At 45.4% G+C, this 15957-nt stretch overlaps 1 long non-coding RNA gene across 1 annotated transcript; it reads right to left on the reverse strand.

The window, feature by feature from the left end:
• Positions 1 to 6080: 6080 nt before the first annotated feature.
• On the reverse strand, positions 6081 to 12930 carry LOC116988329. Its single transcript, XR_004415916.1, has 3 exons — positions 12174 to 12930; positions 11365 to 11369; positions 6081 to 6574 (listed from the first exon to the last, which is right to left on the reverse strand). It is a non-coding gene; the product is annotated as an uncharacterized LOC116988329 (long non-coding RNA).
• Positions 12931 to 15957: the final 3027 nt, after the last annotated feature.

Here is a 15957-nt window from a genome sequence, read left to right on the forward strand (position 1 = left end):
GGGTCCAGAGGAGGTTTACAAGATGTTGGTTCACACCGAAGATAGACACAAAATGCTGGAGTAACTCAGTAGGACGGGCAGCATCTCTGGAGATGCACCCTGTCCCATTGAGTTACTCTAGCATTGCATCTCCAAAATTCATCAGCCCCCTATGTAAATTGCAAACTATTGGGCTTCCAAATGCATTAAAAGAGTCAAATGTACAATACTCATTGGGTAATAAGTATGACAGTGCCATCTTCTTCTCTGCCATGTGCTGGGGCAGCAGGGCAAAGGCTGCGGACGGCAACAGGATTAACAAGCTCACTGGGAAGGCTGGCTCCGTCCTGAGGAGCATCTCGGACAATACAGCTCACCCCCTCCATGACACACTGGTCAACCTGAGGAGTACCTTCAGCAACAGACTGGTTCCACCAACATGCAGGACAGAATGCCACAGGAGATCCTTTTCCCCTGTGGCTATCAAACTGTACAACTCCTTCCCCTTCTGTTGTGGGGTAAACTGACTCCCCTTCCTCCCCCCCTCACCAATCTTTGTACATTCCCAATCCTTTCCACTCATCACTTTAATTTCATGTTTCATGTATCTTGTTGTGTTTTATATGACTGTTGGCAGACCGATTTCCCTCCTGGGATTAATAAAGTTCTGTTGTATCGTATCGTATGGTAAAATGCATTTGCTTGCTGACCACATTGTTTTAATGAACATGGAAAACTATTGGGAATATAGTTATAACAATAGTTCTAACTGTTAAATTTGAATAGGGTGAAGAAGACCTTCACCAGAACACTGCCTAGATTGAAGGATTAGGTAGCTATAAGGGGAGGTTGGACAAAAATGGATTGTTTTCTCCCAATCATTTGAACTGAGAGGAGACCTGATAAAAGTTAATCAAATTCTGAGAGGCATGGATAACATAGACTGTCAAAACCCTTCTCTCAGGATGGAAATATCTCATACTAGAGGGCATAGCTCTAAGATCAGAGGATACATTTTCAAGGAGATGTGTACAAAATCATGAGAGGAATAGATCCGGTAAACGCACAGTCTCTTGACCAGAGTAGGGGAATCGAGAACCAGAGGACATAGGTTTCAGGTGAGGGGGGAAAGATTTAATAGGAACCTGATGGATAACCTTTTTCACACAAAGGGTGGTGGGTGTATGGAACAAGCTGCCGGTGGAGGTAGTTGAGGCAGGTACTATCGTAATGTTTAAGAAACATTTGGACAGGTACATGGATAGGACAGGTTTGGAGGGATGCGGTGCAGATGCAGGCAGCTGGGACTGGCATAGATGGTGCATCTTGGCCGGCATTGGCAGGTTGGGCCGAAGGGTTTGTTTCCGTGCTGTAAGACTCTATAACTGTAAATAATGTGGAATTGTTTCTCACATTGAGGATAAATTGCTACAAGCACGAGAAGTGGAGAGGAAGGAGAGGGTTCTCAACAGACTTCCTGCACCATTATCTCAGATTGACTTGCAAATCAGCAGTGATGGGTTAAACATCCCAAGCCGGCAGTGCTTATAGGGAGACAAAGAAGTCTGTCCTTACACAGGAGACCACCCGACTAAGGTTTGCTGTTAGTCTCGTGGGATGAGCAGTCCCAGTCACAATCATCAGTCGCAGTCTTCCAGAGCATCAGTCGCTGAATGCTGTGGAAAAAGATGGATATGCCCGTGATTCTGTGAGGGCAATGAACAATCGGAAGACTGTGGAGCATTGGCTTTCTGTCGCTCGGAGACAAACACCACATTTTTATTGCATGTTTCAAGGCATGAGAATGTAAGGTGTTAAAGCATGATTAGGCCCCTGTGCCTGATCCACCATCCAACAAGATCATAGATGTTTAGCAGCATTTTCCTGCACCAACTCCGTATACTTTAGTTTCCCGACCATCTAAAAATCTATCAATCTTTGCCCTGAATGGATTTAGTAACTGAAGCAACATAACTGTTTAGGTAAATAAGCCCAATGAGGCAAAATCTTGTATTTGAAGGCATTTATTTTTATTACTGTCCTGCATGGCCATTTATTGTGGTAGGGCCACACAGTGGCATAGTGTTAGAGCTGCTGCCTTACAGCGCCAGAGACCCAGGTGCAATTTTGACTGCGGGTGCTGTCTGTACAAAGTTTGTCCATTATCCCTGTGACTGCGTGAGTTTAAGTTTGAGTTTAGTTAATTGCCAGGTGTAACAAGGTGCAGTGAAAAGCTTTTGTTGCGTGCTAACCAGTCAGCGGAAAGACAATACATGATTACAAGCCCCACACTCCAAAGACGTACAGGACTGCAAGTGAATTGGCTTTGGTAAAATTGTAAATTGTCCTTCATGTGTGATGTGTGTAGGATAGTACTAGTGTTCTAGGTGATCACTGGTGCGTGTGGACTGGATGAGTCGAAGAGCTTGTTTCTATGCTGTATCTCTAAAGTCTAAAATCCACTTACCGCGGATTCCAGACATGCTGGGCAAGGGGGAAACAATAATTTTGTGTCTGCACTGGTAAGACTCATATTAATTCTATATATTTAAGAGGTTACCTCTCATTCTTCCAAATTCAGGAGAACGTAGGCCCACGCTGCTCAACTTCTCTTCTGATAACAAATCCGCTGTCTAAGTAATTAATGTGTTGTTCCTTCACGACTCCCAGATCCCTCCGACCACCATCACCACCATCTCTCACTGTTTTAAGATACTTCACTTTTCACAACCAATATCATTTTCTGGAGAAACTTAACAAGCCATATTTCACACAGCAGGATCCAGCAAGATCAATTTGGTTAAAAAAACAACCCCAGTGACCCTGTGTCCTTTTCATTTCTAGCCTTTATCCACTCATGTGCCAGTCAGCCCCCTCTCACCTGTATCCACCTATCACTGTAATTAAAGGGAACTGCAGATATCGGTTTATACCAAAGACAGACACAAAATGCTTGAGTAACTCAGCAGGTCAGGCAGCATCTGACCGAGAGAGGAGGAGAACTTATTTAAAGTAGGCATTCCCTGAAGAGAATTCACAGTGGAGCAGTCAAAATGTAATAAAAAGGAACTGCAAATGCCAGTTTTCAAGTCCCAACCCGAAGCACTATCCACTTTCTCCAGAGATGCTGCCTGACCCACTGGGTTACTCCAGCATTTTTCCCTATCCTATTCCCTATCTGCCTATCACTTCCAAGGCTTTGTCTCCCCCAACTGTTTTCCAGCTTTCTCTCCCCTCTACAATCAGTCTGAAGAAGAGTCCTGACCCAAAAGGTCATCTACCATCCCTTACACAGATGCTGCCTGGCCCATTGGGTTATTCCTGCGCTTTGTGTTTTACTCAAGATTCCAGCCTCTGCAGATCCATGTGTCTCCAGTGACATTGATCAATCCTTATTTGCCAAATCTTCTGCACTCTTTTTCAAATTATTCCATTGCTGCTACACTTCCTGCCTCAGAGGGCGGTGGAGGCGGGTTCTCTGGATGCTTTCAAGAGAGAGCTAGATAGGGCTCTTAAAAATAGTGGAGTCAGGGGATATGAGGAGAAGGCAGGAACGGGGTACTGATTGGGGATGATCAGCCATGATCACATTGAATGGCGGTGCTGGCTCGAAGGGCCGAATACTCCTGCACCTATTGTCTTCCATTAGAATGGGTAATTTCTTAAATGTCACAACCGAGAAACAGTTCTCCAGTCAAACAGTAGGCCCTCAGCATATCAGTGTGTTAGGACCACTGTGTTTAGTTTAGTTTAGTTTAGTTTAGTTATACATTGTGGAAACAGGCCCTTCGGCCCACCGAGTCCACGCCGATCCCCATACATTTACTCATCCTACACACACCAGGGACAATTTACATTTATACCAAGCGAATTAACCTACAAACCTACATACGTCTTTGGAGTGTTGGAGGAAACCGAAGATCTCAGAGAAAACCCACGCGGTCAAGGGGAGAACGTACAAACTCCGTACAGACAATAGCTGCTATAGTTTTGCTGCATCTCTGTGTAATGCCACAAGACATAAACCAGATCACAATATGTTGTGCTACATGGCAATAAAATACTTATACTATTTTGAGCACATAGTCACTGCACAATGACTGGAGAGCCGCTGGTAGTTTAACAAAATGCATTATTAATGTTGGCCGAGTTTGATACACTCTCGACTAAAGCTTGGTTTAACTTACATCACCAGTACAAAGACTCGGAGTTAAACCTTAAGGCTTGAGAGTTAAACGCTTTGCAAGATGAAATCACAAGGCATGGTCGCAGTGAGGTCTGATTACTCTGAAAATATTCTCTGGAATCACTATAAAATTCATAACAACATATAATAGTGACTATGGGGAAATGTGCAGAGGGTAACCAATAAACACATATATAAAGGTTACTAGACTGAGTGGGACCCGTTGGGTCCCAGCTTCAAATGGGAGGGCTGGTCCCCTAATGCAATATTCCACCTATCCACCAATTCCAATACACACACGCACACTGACACATACACACTCGCACACCCTCCACCTCACACACACTCACACACACACACTCACACACTTGACGTTGGAAGCAGTAGACACACAGGGGAAAAAGGGTATAAAATATGGAGTTATTCTGCTAATGATCAAGCAAAAAGCTAGCACAGGCATGACACGCCAAATGGTTTTCTATATATATATATATATATATAAGTTTGAAGAATAATCCCAAACTGTACCGTGTTGTGGAAATTACAAACTGCCTTGATTGCACGAGAGATTGAGCACAGTGTAAAAGAGAGTGGTAAGATCTGGTGGGAACCCGTTTGGAAAGTATGCAAAACAAAGTGTTTCACTGTACCTCGGTGCACGTGCCAATAATGAACCTAAACCCTCGCCTCTTCCTTTCTACTTCCCCCCCCACCCCACCCTCACATCAGTCTCAACCCAAAACGTCGCCTATTTCCTTCGCTCCATAGATGCTGCCTCACCCGTTGAGTTTCTACAGCATTTATGTCAACCTAAACCTAGTGATGGGTCAGCGGGGAGAACAAAACATATTGGAGCAAATGGTTGGATTTGATAGATTTGGACTGTTTCTCTGCTTTATGACTAAAGAATCGTTAATGTATACACCAAACAGACATTGTATTTATCATTATTCTACAAACACTGCTTACTTTGTGAGCTTTCTGTGAACAAGGAATTGTAGTGCACCCTGCTGCACAGGACAATAAACTGATCTAATCAATTTCATTCAAAGAACAGCAAGAAAAATCATTCCACCATTTGTTAGGCAACTTTATTTATATAGCACATTTCATACACGAGGCAGACTCAAAGTGCTTCACATAAAAACATGTCATACAATAAAATGAAATCATAAAATGAAATAAAATAGAATTAAAAGAAAAGAAAAGCAAAATTAAAAATGCATTATAAAAAGTGCAAAAGTTAAAAGTGCAATGTAGTTAAGAGTTAGCTAGTTTTATTTGCCATAAATATTTTCCAGGGAACTGAACTGGGTATTTTGTAATTTGATTAATAGGTTCACCCTGACACTGCAACTGGTGGCTTTCTTAAAGGGCCTGTCCCACTGTACGAGGTAATTCAAGAGCTCACCCGAGTTTTTAAAAAATGAGACTCGTGGTAAGTACGTAGAATGTACGTAGCGGCTACGTCGGAGCTCGTGGATGTCCCGTAGTGGCTCGTAACGCTAACGGCAGGTACTCGGGAATCGCGGTAACTCGTGAAGTTTTTTCAGCACTGTGAAAAATGTCCACGGGGAAACTCGGGAGAACTCTTGAATTACCTTGTACAGTGGGACAGGCCCTTAAGACCTTTGACTGCGTTTTGACAATAAGATGGATTATATACATTTTAAACTTAAAATAGCACCATTGGACTACAAATTTAATTCCATAAATGATATCCTGTTTGCATTCTTATTGCTTCAATTCCCCAACCAAAACACAAAAGTGCTGCAGGAACTCAGCGGGTCGGGCAGCATCTGTGGAGGGAATGGACAGACAACGTTTCAGCTTGGGACCTTTCTTGAAACTGGAAATGGGCCCCAACCAAAAATGTCACCTGTCCATTCCCCCCCCCCCCCCCTCCCCCCACAGATACTGCCTCCTCCAGCACTTGGTGTTTTGCTCAAGATTCCACCGTCAGCGGCTTCTTGTGCCTCCAACTTGTTCGCCATTTTAAATCAACAGATTTCCGCTCTACATTCCTGAAAGCATTGTTGTAGGTTGAAGGTTCAGGTCCCACACCCAACAATGCACCATGTAATCAATATATTGCAATATTGGAAGAACGCTGCACAGTGCCTTCAATCAGATCAGATGTTACAATACATAAATCTCCAGAAGCCTGCAGATTCAAAGCAAAGGCAGGAAATGCGGGAGACACACAGCAGGTTAGGCGGCATCTGTGGCAGTAGAAACAAGTAACTTTTCAGGTTGCCAGTTCTGACAAGGGGTTAGACCTGAAACAATACATTTCTGCTATCTGACTTGGTGAGTTTTTCCAGCATGTTCAGCTTTTGAATACAAGACTGTCAGCTTGCTCACTGGTGGCTGTAAAAAAATCCCAAAGCTTTAGTTTGAGCATTATATCTGTGAGAGAAGGGTTAATAGGGATGGTTGATTTATACTAGAACTCTGAAAATTATAACTTAGAAAGAAATAAGGTGTCAGCAGAAGCCTTTGACGTCAGGAGATGTTCCGAGATGTTTCTGGACGTTCTCGTGGGAATGTGGGCTTTATGTTATGATTGGACGAAGCTCGATGGGGAGACATGAGGTAGTGACCATAGTGAAGAAAGGTATAAAAAGATAGATACAACCTCCATTTTTGTGTGTCTCTAGAGGATGATAGAGGAGGGACACCCTTTTCTGCGCAGAAATGTAATAAAGGAAAACTTGTTTCTTTGATTTTGTCTCTGAAGAGTTTGTGATTGATTTTGGATCTCACAGATGGGGGCTCGGTTCCGGGATCAATTACTCCAGCCAGCTGACGGGAGTAGACGGACGAAGGGAAGGTGCACCCTGCTGAGTTCAGCAGTCTCAGACTCCTTGCTTGCCGCCAGCTGTTTGAGCAGTAGTATCCAGGACCACACAGAGAGACACGAGAAACAAGTGATAGTGTGGGAGTGGTTGGAAATCGCGAAAAGTCAATCGAGCAATTTCTGTGCACAGACCCAGGTAGGAACAATGACTAATAAAGTACTTCCGGGGCGATTGTAAATACATTGTGGTTAACGCCCTGAAGGATTCAGGGGGCTGCAAGGCAAACCCAGAAGGGAGGGGAAAAGGCTGTTGGCCAAATCCCCGCATTCTGCCCAATTGGGGCAAATGCTGGACCCTGGAGGGCAGGAAATACCCAGGGTTTGGAGAAGCCAACAATGATAAGGTATAGTCAGTTGGGGAAAATGCAGAGCTGCATATGGGCAGGAGATGTCCACGGAAAATGCAGAGCTGCATATGGGCAGGAGATGTCCACGGAAAATGCAGAGCCGGAGGGGGCCAAAATACCCAAGGGAAAGAGAAGACAGGGGCCGGGGTGGACGAAAATCACCTGGCCAACAAGACGGGGAGTCAAAGGGCAGAAGGGGAAGATAAGAAGTTCGGTAGAAATTAGACCCGAGGGAGGTACCTAGGAGAGGACACTGAGGGGGAAGGGAGTTTGCCTCCTTGAAGATTCATTAGGTCTGACGAGAACAGTTAGATCAATTCCTGAGAGACAGGAAAATTCCTGAGACAGGATGATAAGGGAGTTACTCCCGAAAGTAGCAGATAAGAAGACGGCAGAGGCCGCGAAAGGGGGATGTGATAGAAGACGGCAAAGGCCGGGGACAACAGTGCAGGCAGGGAGAAAATATAAATTGAATAATCTATTTGAAGTAAGAATGAAACAAAGTGATTTGTTTGAAATCCGGTTTGGAACAAATGGTTAAAATGAGCAAGTTGTAAAATTGAACACAGACGCCCCGTGGCGGAGGTGGGAATTCCCACTGTGTTTGGGCCGTGGGGGATTGCGAACAAGCTGCAAAAATTAACTCTTTGTATCCTGGTAACCTGAAAAAGAGAAGTTGTAAAAATCGTTTCTTGATGTTCTTTTAGATTTCTTGTCAGTAAAGTTAACTGGAAATAAGTTAATTGATGAAACATGACCAGCTTTTATGTTGTTTTATGGTAGACATTCAAGTTGAGAAACACAGACAGAGAGACAGCCAGACAGAGAGAGAGAGATTTTATTTATTTAGCGAATGCAAAATCCTTTAGCCAAGCAGTTGCCTCTTGATCTGCTGTGTGAAGGGTGACAAGTCCTCCTTTGAGTCTTTGTTGAAGGCATGCTTCAATGATGTGTTGTAAGGGAGTGCCACAAGCACACCGTGGGGTTGGGCTGCTGCCCCATTTGTGAAGGCTGGCCAAGCAGGGGCCATGTCGTCCTGAATCTATTCAGCGTTGAGAAAGAGAGAGAGAGAGAGAGAGAGAGAGAGACACAGACACAGACAGAAAGAGAGAGAGACAGACAGAGAAACAGAAGTAAGAGACGACAGATTATCCCTTGGAGCACCCATGAACTGAGAGGGCTAAAATTAAGGAAAAAAAATGGATTAGGGCTTTGGAGGAGGAGAACGTGGGACGATTGTTGGCCATGGAAGATTTGAAGGCACCATTGGTGAAGTGGTGGGAACCACTATGTAAATTGTTACAATGACCAGCAATAGACTACAAACATGGCCGCCGTTCACAAACTTACCGGCAACAGCGCCACCGTTAGGTCAGCTGCTGTTACTGCAGTCTGACTACTGGCTACTGCGCCATCTTCTGGTTGGATGCCGTCACTGCAGTATGACTACCGGCCACAGCGCCATCTTCTGGTTGAATGCCGTCATGAATGAGGGTATGCAGGCCCCTCAGCAAATGTTACCCACTTAAGGTGAACCCCAAGGAACAAAGGGGAATGAAAAGGTGGAGAGTTGAAAATGAGCAAGAAATAGAAGGCAACCAGTTGATGAACATTATATTATGAACTATTGTGGTGGAAGCCATTCTTCTTAAAGTCAAGCAGAATCAGTAAACAGTTGGTCTCTGCGGTCAATGTCAATGAACAAAGCCCCTGGTTGAAAAGACTGAAATAAGTGATGAACTGACACAAGTGAGTCCTATGACGGAACCAAGCGGGGCCAGAGAATTACATGCCAATAATACATGTCTTGGGGAACTTTTCCTCGAAAAGTCCTATCAGGAGTGAAATTAATCTGGAGATGATAAGCCCTAACAGGACTGGGGTCCCCAAGAGAGAGGAAGGGATTTAAGGAAGGATGTCAAGAAAGGCTAGGATGAGGTAGGTTTTTTAAATTAGATGGGAAAGGCAGAGTTGAAAGTTGAGGGGGAACTTCTTTACTCAGAGAGTGGTAGCTGTGTGGTATGAGCTTCCAGTGAAGGTGGTGGAGGCAGGTTCGATTTTATCATTTAAAAATAAATTGGATAGTTATATGGACGGAAAAGGAATGGAGGGTTGTGGTCTCGGCGCAGGTATATGGGACTAGGGGAGAATACGTGTTCGGTACGGACTAGAAGGATCGAGATGGCCTGTTTCCGTGCTGTAATGGTTATATGGTTATATGGTTATACCCTTAGAAAGTATTTGCTGATGTGGACAATTTGTTGGTTTGTTCCACAAGTAAAGAGAGAGAGAGAGAGAAATACTTCAGAATATAAGACAGCAGATGATGACCTTGGGAAAGGCAGGATATAGTTCAGACTAGGTCGGAATAAATGTTGAAATTGTATGGTGAAACGGAAAAAGTACATGTCAAAGAAGTTAAATTAAAATGCAGACAAAGCAGCTGAAACAGCATCTGGAAGAGATGTCCAGGGTAAGTCTGAATCAATTTAGGTATAAACACTACAGTGTCGTTTATGATGAATAAGGTAATTAAGAGGTTTGGTAAACCTACAGAAATCAGCTTTGACAACGGATTGTTTTCATTTGATGAAAAGAATAAATGGAACATTTGTGTAATGCTCTTCCATTGGCACTGAAGAAATGTTGCATGCAAACTAACCAGCCGTGGGTGGCACAATAGAGAAGTCCCTGCAGGGGACCGAGTTTGGAACAGTTACAGATCGAATAATAAAAAAAGTATATGAAACAGTTAATAATGATATACAAGTCTATTTATGAACAGGTAAAGTAAAAGCTGTCGGAGATGGACCAGGAGGAAGGACCCTTTAAACCTGAAGACAAGGTGTATGTATGAGTTTTCTAAATCACGACCGATGTTCGTTTAGAAGGTTGAGATACCTAGTACAATTTCAATAATTACATGAGGGCTGTCCTGCAGGTATGAATAGATAATAGCCCTGAGGTAAGTGAACAAGAGGACAAAGAAGAGTAGAGTTTTAACAAGAACGTTGTTTGACATCAGTGGTGGGAAATAATGGAAAGGATACTAAAGGCAATATTATAGGGATTTGGATAAATAGGGTAGGATTAGGAAGAATTAGCATGGATTTGTGATTGTGATATTTGACTAATCTTGATTTTTTTACCTTAAAAAAAGAGGTTATTAGGGAAATTGATGAGGTTAAAGTGGTGAACTTCAGTAAGGCCTTTGACAAGGTTCAATAAGGAAATAAGGTTGGTTAAGAAGAGGTTAGTAAGGAATAGCAAGATGGATTAAAAAGTGGCTGTATGGGAAATGAGGGAGAGTAATGGTGGATGGATGTTTGTCAGGTTGGAGGTCAATGACTAGAGGGGTACCTCGGGGATGTGTGCTGGGTCCACTGTTGTTTGTCATGTGAATCAATAAAATGGATGTTGGTGTGGTAAGATAGATTAAGAAGTATGTAGATGATACTAAGATAGGTGGTGTTGTGAATAATGAAGTAGATTTTAAAAGTGTACAGAGAGATTTAGGTCATTTGGAAGAGTGGGTTGAAACATGACAGATGGATTTAATGTTGATAAGTGTGATACATCTTGGCAGGACAATTCAAATTAGACGTACATGGTAAAAGATTGTGAATTGAGGAATGAAGTTGAAATCAGAGCATTGTTTATAGAAGTTGGGTTGTAATGTTAAATTGTACAAGGTATTGGTGAGGTCAATTGTGGAGTATGGTGTATAATTTTGGTAGGCATATTTATAAGAGAAAGGTTGAACGAGTTAGATATTTGGGGAAAGAGAGAAGGAATACCCACCATAGAGGGTAGTGATGTTTTCTTAAGGAACTATTTACTGGCAGTATCTAGTTCTATTACAGAATTAAAAACCAAGGGGCTGCTGGCACAGAGTCCCGATCTCGACTTGCCACTCCATTCTGTGAAAGCAGAGAACTGGGATCTTGTAAAATCATGGAAGGAAGAAAAGCTGTAACCTAGGTGGACTGGACCCTACCTTGTGTTATTAATCACCGAGGCAGCAGTACGAACAAAAAGAAAAAGGGTGGACACACGCAAGCCGATTTAAGGGTCCTGTGGAGGCCCCACCGGACAATATCAGCCCATGGACTGTGCGTGAAGGGAAGGAACCATTGACTTTGTGCCTATTCGGATGTTGTATCATTCCCTGCGCACGGGGTCTGGCTCAGCGATTGATAGAGACAGCCCTGACAAATAACAGCACCGTCATGATGGCCTTCAGAACACAGTATGACTAGCGAGAGGAGGATAGGGAGGCGAAGAATCTGCTGCTAGCACTAGAAAAGGAAGATATAGTATAAATCAAGAGTTGCGTAGCAAAAAGAAAAATGGTGGATTGTGAGAGAAGGGTTAATAGGGATGGTTGATTTATACTAGAACTCTGAAAATTATAACTTAGAAAGAAATAAGGTGTCAGCAGAAGCCAGACTGCTGGTCGAAGAAAGTAACAATATACAGGACAGAGGGAACTTCTAGATAAAGAAGTAACAGATAAAAACTCCAGCAGAAGCCTTTGACGTCAGGAGATGTTCCGAGACGTTTCTGGACGTTCTCGTGGGAATGTGGGCTTTATGTTATGATTGGACGAAGCTCGATGGGGAGACATGAGGTAGTGACCATAGTGAAGAAAGGTATAAAAAGATAGATACAACCTCCATTTTTGTGTGTCTCTAGAGGATGATAGAGGAGGGACACCCTTTTCTGCGCAGAAATGTAATAAAGGAAAACTTGTTTCTTTGATTTTGTCTCTGAAGAGTTTGTGATTGATTTTGGATCTCACAATATCCAACGACAATAAAAACATGATTAAAAAGATCCTGGTAGATAGGCGATGACTCCTTGACAGAGAAATACGGAAGATCTGAAGGAGGGTCCCAACCCGAAGCATCACCTGGCCATTTCTCCTGCTGCATGACCGGCGGAGTTCCTCCAGCACCTTGTGTTTTGCTCCAGATTAAATGATCGTATTGTTCTTTGTGGAAAAACCTGCTGGGCAGTCAATGCTGCCAGATTTCCTGTCATTACACTTCAAGTACGTTATTGCCAGGGGAGAACTTTGGAACACTGTAATGGCTCTTGTGTCACAAGGGGCAGAGAGATACAATGGGCAGAGATAGCCTGTGTGACTCACAATTTGATTGCTTCAAGTGTCAAGGATGTTTCAGTGCTATATGAACTGGGACCATTGAAATTCTTACTTACTGCAGCTTTACAGGCTCGTTGATGCATAAAAGACACCAATATACTATACATTCTCAATTATACTTGGTAAACCAGACCACAATAGTGCAAGCATAGCAGTCTCAAGTCCATAGTAGTCTGGGGTTAAGGTAGGGTTGGCCAGGGTGGCTCAAGAGTCTGTTCTTGAACCTGGAGCTCATGGTTTTCAGGCTCCTGTACCTTCTTTCAGGTGGTAGCAGTGAGTTGCCAGGGTGGTGTGGCTAATTGAATATAATGTCTGGCTTTTTGAGGCAGCACCTGTAGATCCCTGTGATGGTGGGGAGTAACGGCCCCACCACTGGGGCACCCTCCAGTGTTCAACTAAAGGGCCTGTCCCACTTTCACGACCTAATTCACGACATTTTTTACTCGTGGACAATTTTCATCATGTTGAAAAAACGCCCCGACCTACTTGATGCCACGAGTACCTACGACTAGCATCACGGCCTGCTACAACCTACCTACGACCTTGTGACAACCATGCTGCGAGTATGAGTCGAGGGCAAACTCGGCAGAGGTCGTGAAAGTGGGACAGGCCCTTTACAATACAAATGTTAAAAAACAGAATGCACCAATGAACATTGAAAACAGAGAACAGAGAGATGGCTTAATGATTTAGCCAAGGTGGGTGTGGAGGAGCTTTAGGATGTCAGGGTGTTGTGGTGCTTGTGGTTAGACTCTGATACATGGGCTGGATTTGATGCAGAGTAAAGGCCCCACCATACTATTGCATTAAACATACCCAGGGCAGGGTGAGCGTTGGACACACAGCTTCAGCAAAAACAAACTGGTGGAGGTTGTCAGCATCTGTGGAGGCAAAGGGATGGCCGGCCATTCAGTCTGAGACCCTGCGTCACGGCACAAAAAGTGTTGTTGGGCCGCAGCTCATTTGATAAAGCAAAACCCTGAGTATGGCGACAACCCGCACATCTTGTGTACTGGACCTGGAGGACGAGTAAACAACAGACAGTGAAATAGTCCTGTTGTAAACTACAGCTCATAACAGCTGGGAACTACAGGAAGATTATCGTTTCTACAGACGGACCACAGAAAGCATCCCACCGGGATGTGTCGCAGATTGGTGTAGAAACAGCTCTGCCCAAGACCACGAGAAATTGCAGCGTTGTGGATGTAGCCCAGTCCATCACACGGACCGGACTCCTCACTATCGACTCCATCTACACTTCACTCTGTCTCAGAAAAGCAGCCAACGTAATCAAAGAATACTCACACCCCGGACATTCCCTCTTCTCCCCTCTCCTGTCGGGCAGAAGATGCAAGAGCTTGTAAGCACGTACCAGCATTCAGATACAGCTTCTTCCCCGCTGTTATTAGGCTACTGAATGATCCTCCCATATTCTAAGGATATAATGATCCTTCCATATGCTCCCAACCTACCCATTGCAAACCCTGCATTTTTTTTAAATCTGCGATTTCATTGTAGCCCTAACACTATATTTCACACTGAGTTAATTTTCTCTTTTTTCAATACCAGATGTACTAATTTATGCTAGGATCTGGAGACACAAGACACTGCAGATGCTGGCTACTTGTGCGGAAAACAATGCTGGAGGAACACAGCGGGCAACTTTGGAGGAAAATGGGCAGATGGCATCTTGGGATGGTACCCTTGCTTCTGTAGATGGTATGATCTGCCTGGATAGCTCTGTATCTCAGTACTCGTGACTATGTTTCTATGTCACAGAGGGCAGTGGAGGCCAGATCACTGGGTGGATTTAAGAAAGAGTTAGATATAGCTCTAGGGGAGTGGAGTCAAGGGATATGGGGAGAAGGCAGGCACGGGTTATTCATAGGGGATGATCAGCCATGATCACAATGAATGGCGGTGCTGGCTCGAAGGGCCGAATGGCCTCCTCCTGCACTATTTTCTTTAATAATAAACCAGTGCTAGGAACAGATAATTCAAAGGGGAAAAAAACACCATTGTTATACAGAAATAACTTTATTGAGGATAGAAACATTTGATGGTCATGAAAAAAGCACAGTTGATAATCTGAGGCAGCATGAGCACTGGTACTTGTTCGGCAGCTGATGCCAGTGAGTCTCCGTTGGTGTAGCAGCACCAGGACCCGCGGTTACACAGTCGCTGGTGTCCCGTGTGGGAGCCGCGGTTCATGCCGCCTGGCGCCGTGCACCCAGTGCCCGCTGCAGTGCGGCGACGCCGGCGGCCGTTAGTAGGGTGCGGGCGTAGGTAGGGTGCAGGGTAGCGGTGAGCAGGAGCGCCAGGCTGCCGGCGCAGGCCCAGCCGTCGGCGGTGAGGAGCGCGGCGGCCAGCATGGAGAGCGGGGCGGCGACGGCTACCGCCGAGGCAGCCGGGCCGGCCGGGCCCGAGAGAGCGGCTGCCAGCACCCCTGCGGACAGCAGCACGTTGGCAGCCGCCCGCTCGCCGCTGCTCCAGTGGTAGCCGAAGGCGAGGAGGGGCAGCCCCAGGACCGAGCAGACCCAGCGTGTCTGCCGCTGCCAGCCAGAGCCCCAGCCCCTGCTGCCGCCCAGACCCAGGCCCAGGACGGCCCCCAGCGCCCCCGCAAACCCCTGCAACAGGAAGCCCGCCGACAAACCCATGTTCACCTGCAGGGCGACACAGACAGTGAGGGGGCGACATGCCCACCCTCCCACAAACCCCGTCCTCCCTCCCACACCGACCGACCCTTCCTTCCTCTCTTCCCTCTCTCCCCATCTCTCCATCTCCCCTTCCTTCTTTTCATGTCTCTCTCCCCCCGTTCATCTCTCCCTCCCCTTCCCTCTCTCCCCCTCCATCTCCCCCTTCCCTCTCTCCATCCCTATCTCCCCCCCTCTCTACCTATCTCCCCTCCCTCCATATCGCCTTCTCTCCCTCCCCCTCATCCTCCCACCCTCCCGCACCACTCCGCCCCGCAGCCTCACTCGGACGACCAACAGTAGCCCAGGGGTGGCGGGGACCATGGGGACAGGAGGCCCTGTATCAACTCACCTTCCGAGTACGACGAAACGCCAGCAGAGACACGGTGAACAGCAGGAAACTGGCGGCCGCCAAGCTCCACTCCCTCTCTGTGCCCACCGGCCTCTGGGACCCCATCCCCGAGCAATCACTAAACGAACGGGGAGGGATCAAAAATCTCAGCAGTATCAGGCCAGGATCAGCACTTCTGATTATCGACTAACCTGCAGACAAAACTCAGCCTCAGTAAGTGTCTGGGCAATTTTGCATCTCCAGATCAGCAGCCTCCTTAAGGACAATACTCCAAGTGTGCCTCACCAATGACTAGTGTGGTTACTACAGGCCATGGCTAATTTATCATTTGTGGGCCACTTTCTGGTAATGACTCTTTATCCCTTTATATTCA

This window comes from Amblyraja radiata, chromosome 2, assembly GCF_010909765.2.
Source record: "Amblyraja radiata isolate CabotCenter1 chromosome 2, sAmbRad1.1.pri, whole genome shotgun sequence".
NCBI lineage: Eukaryota > Metazoa > Chordata > Chondrichthyes > Rajiformes > Rajidae > Amblyraja > Amblyraja radiata.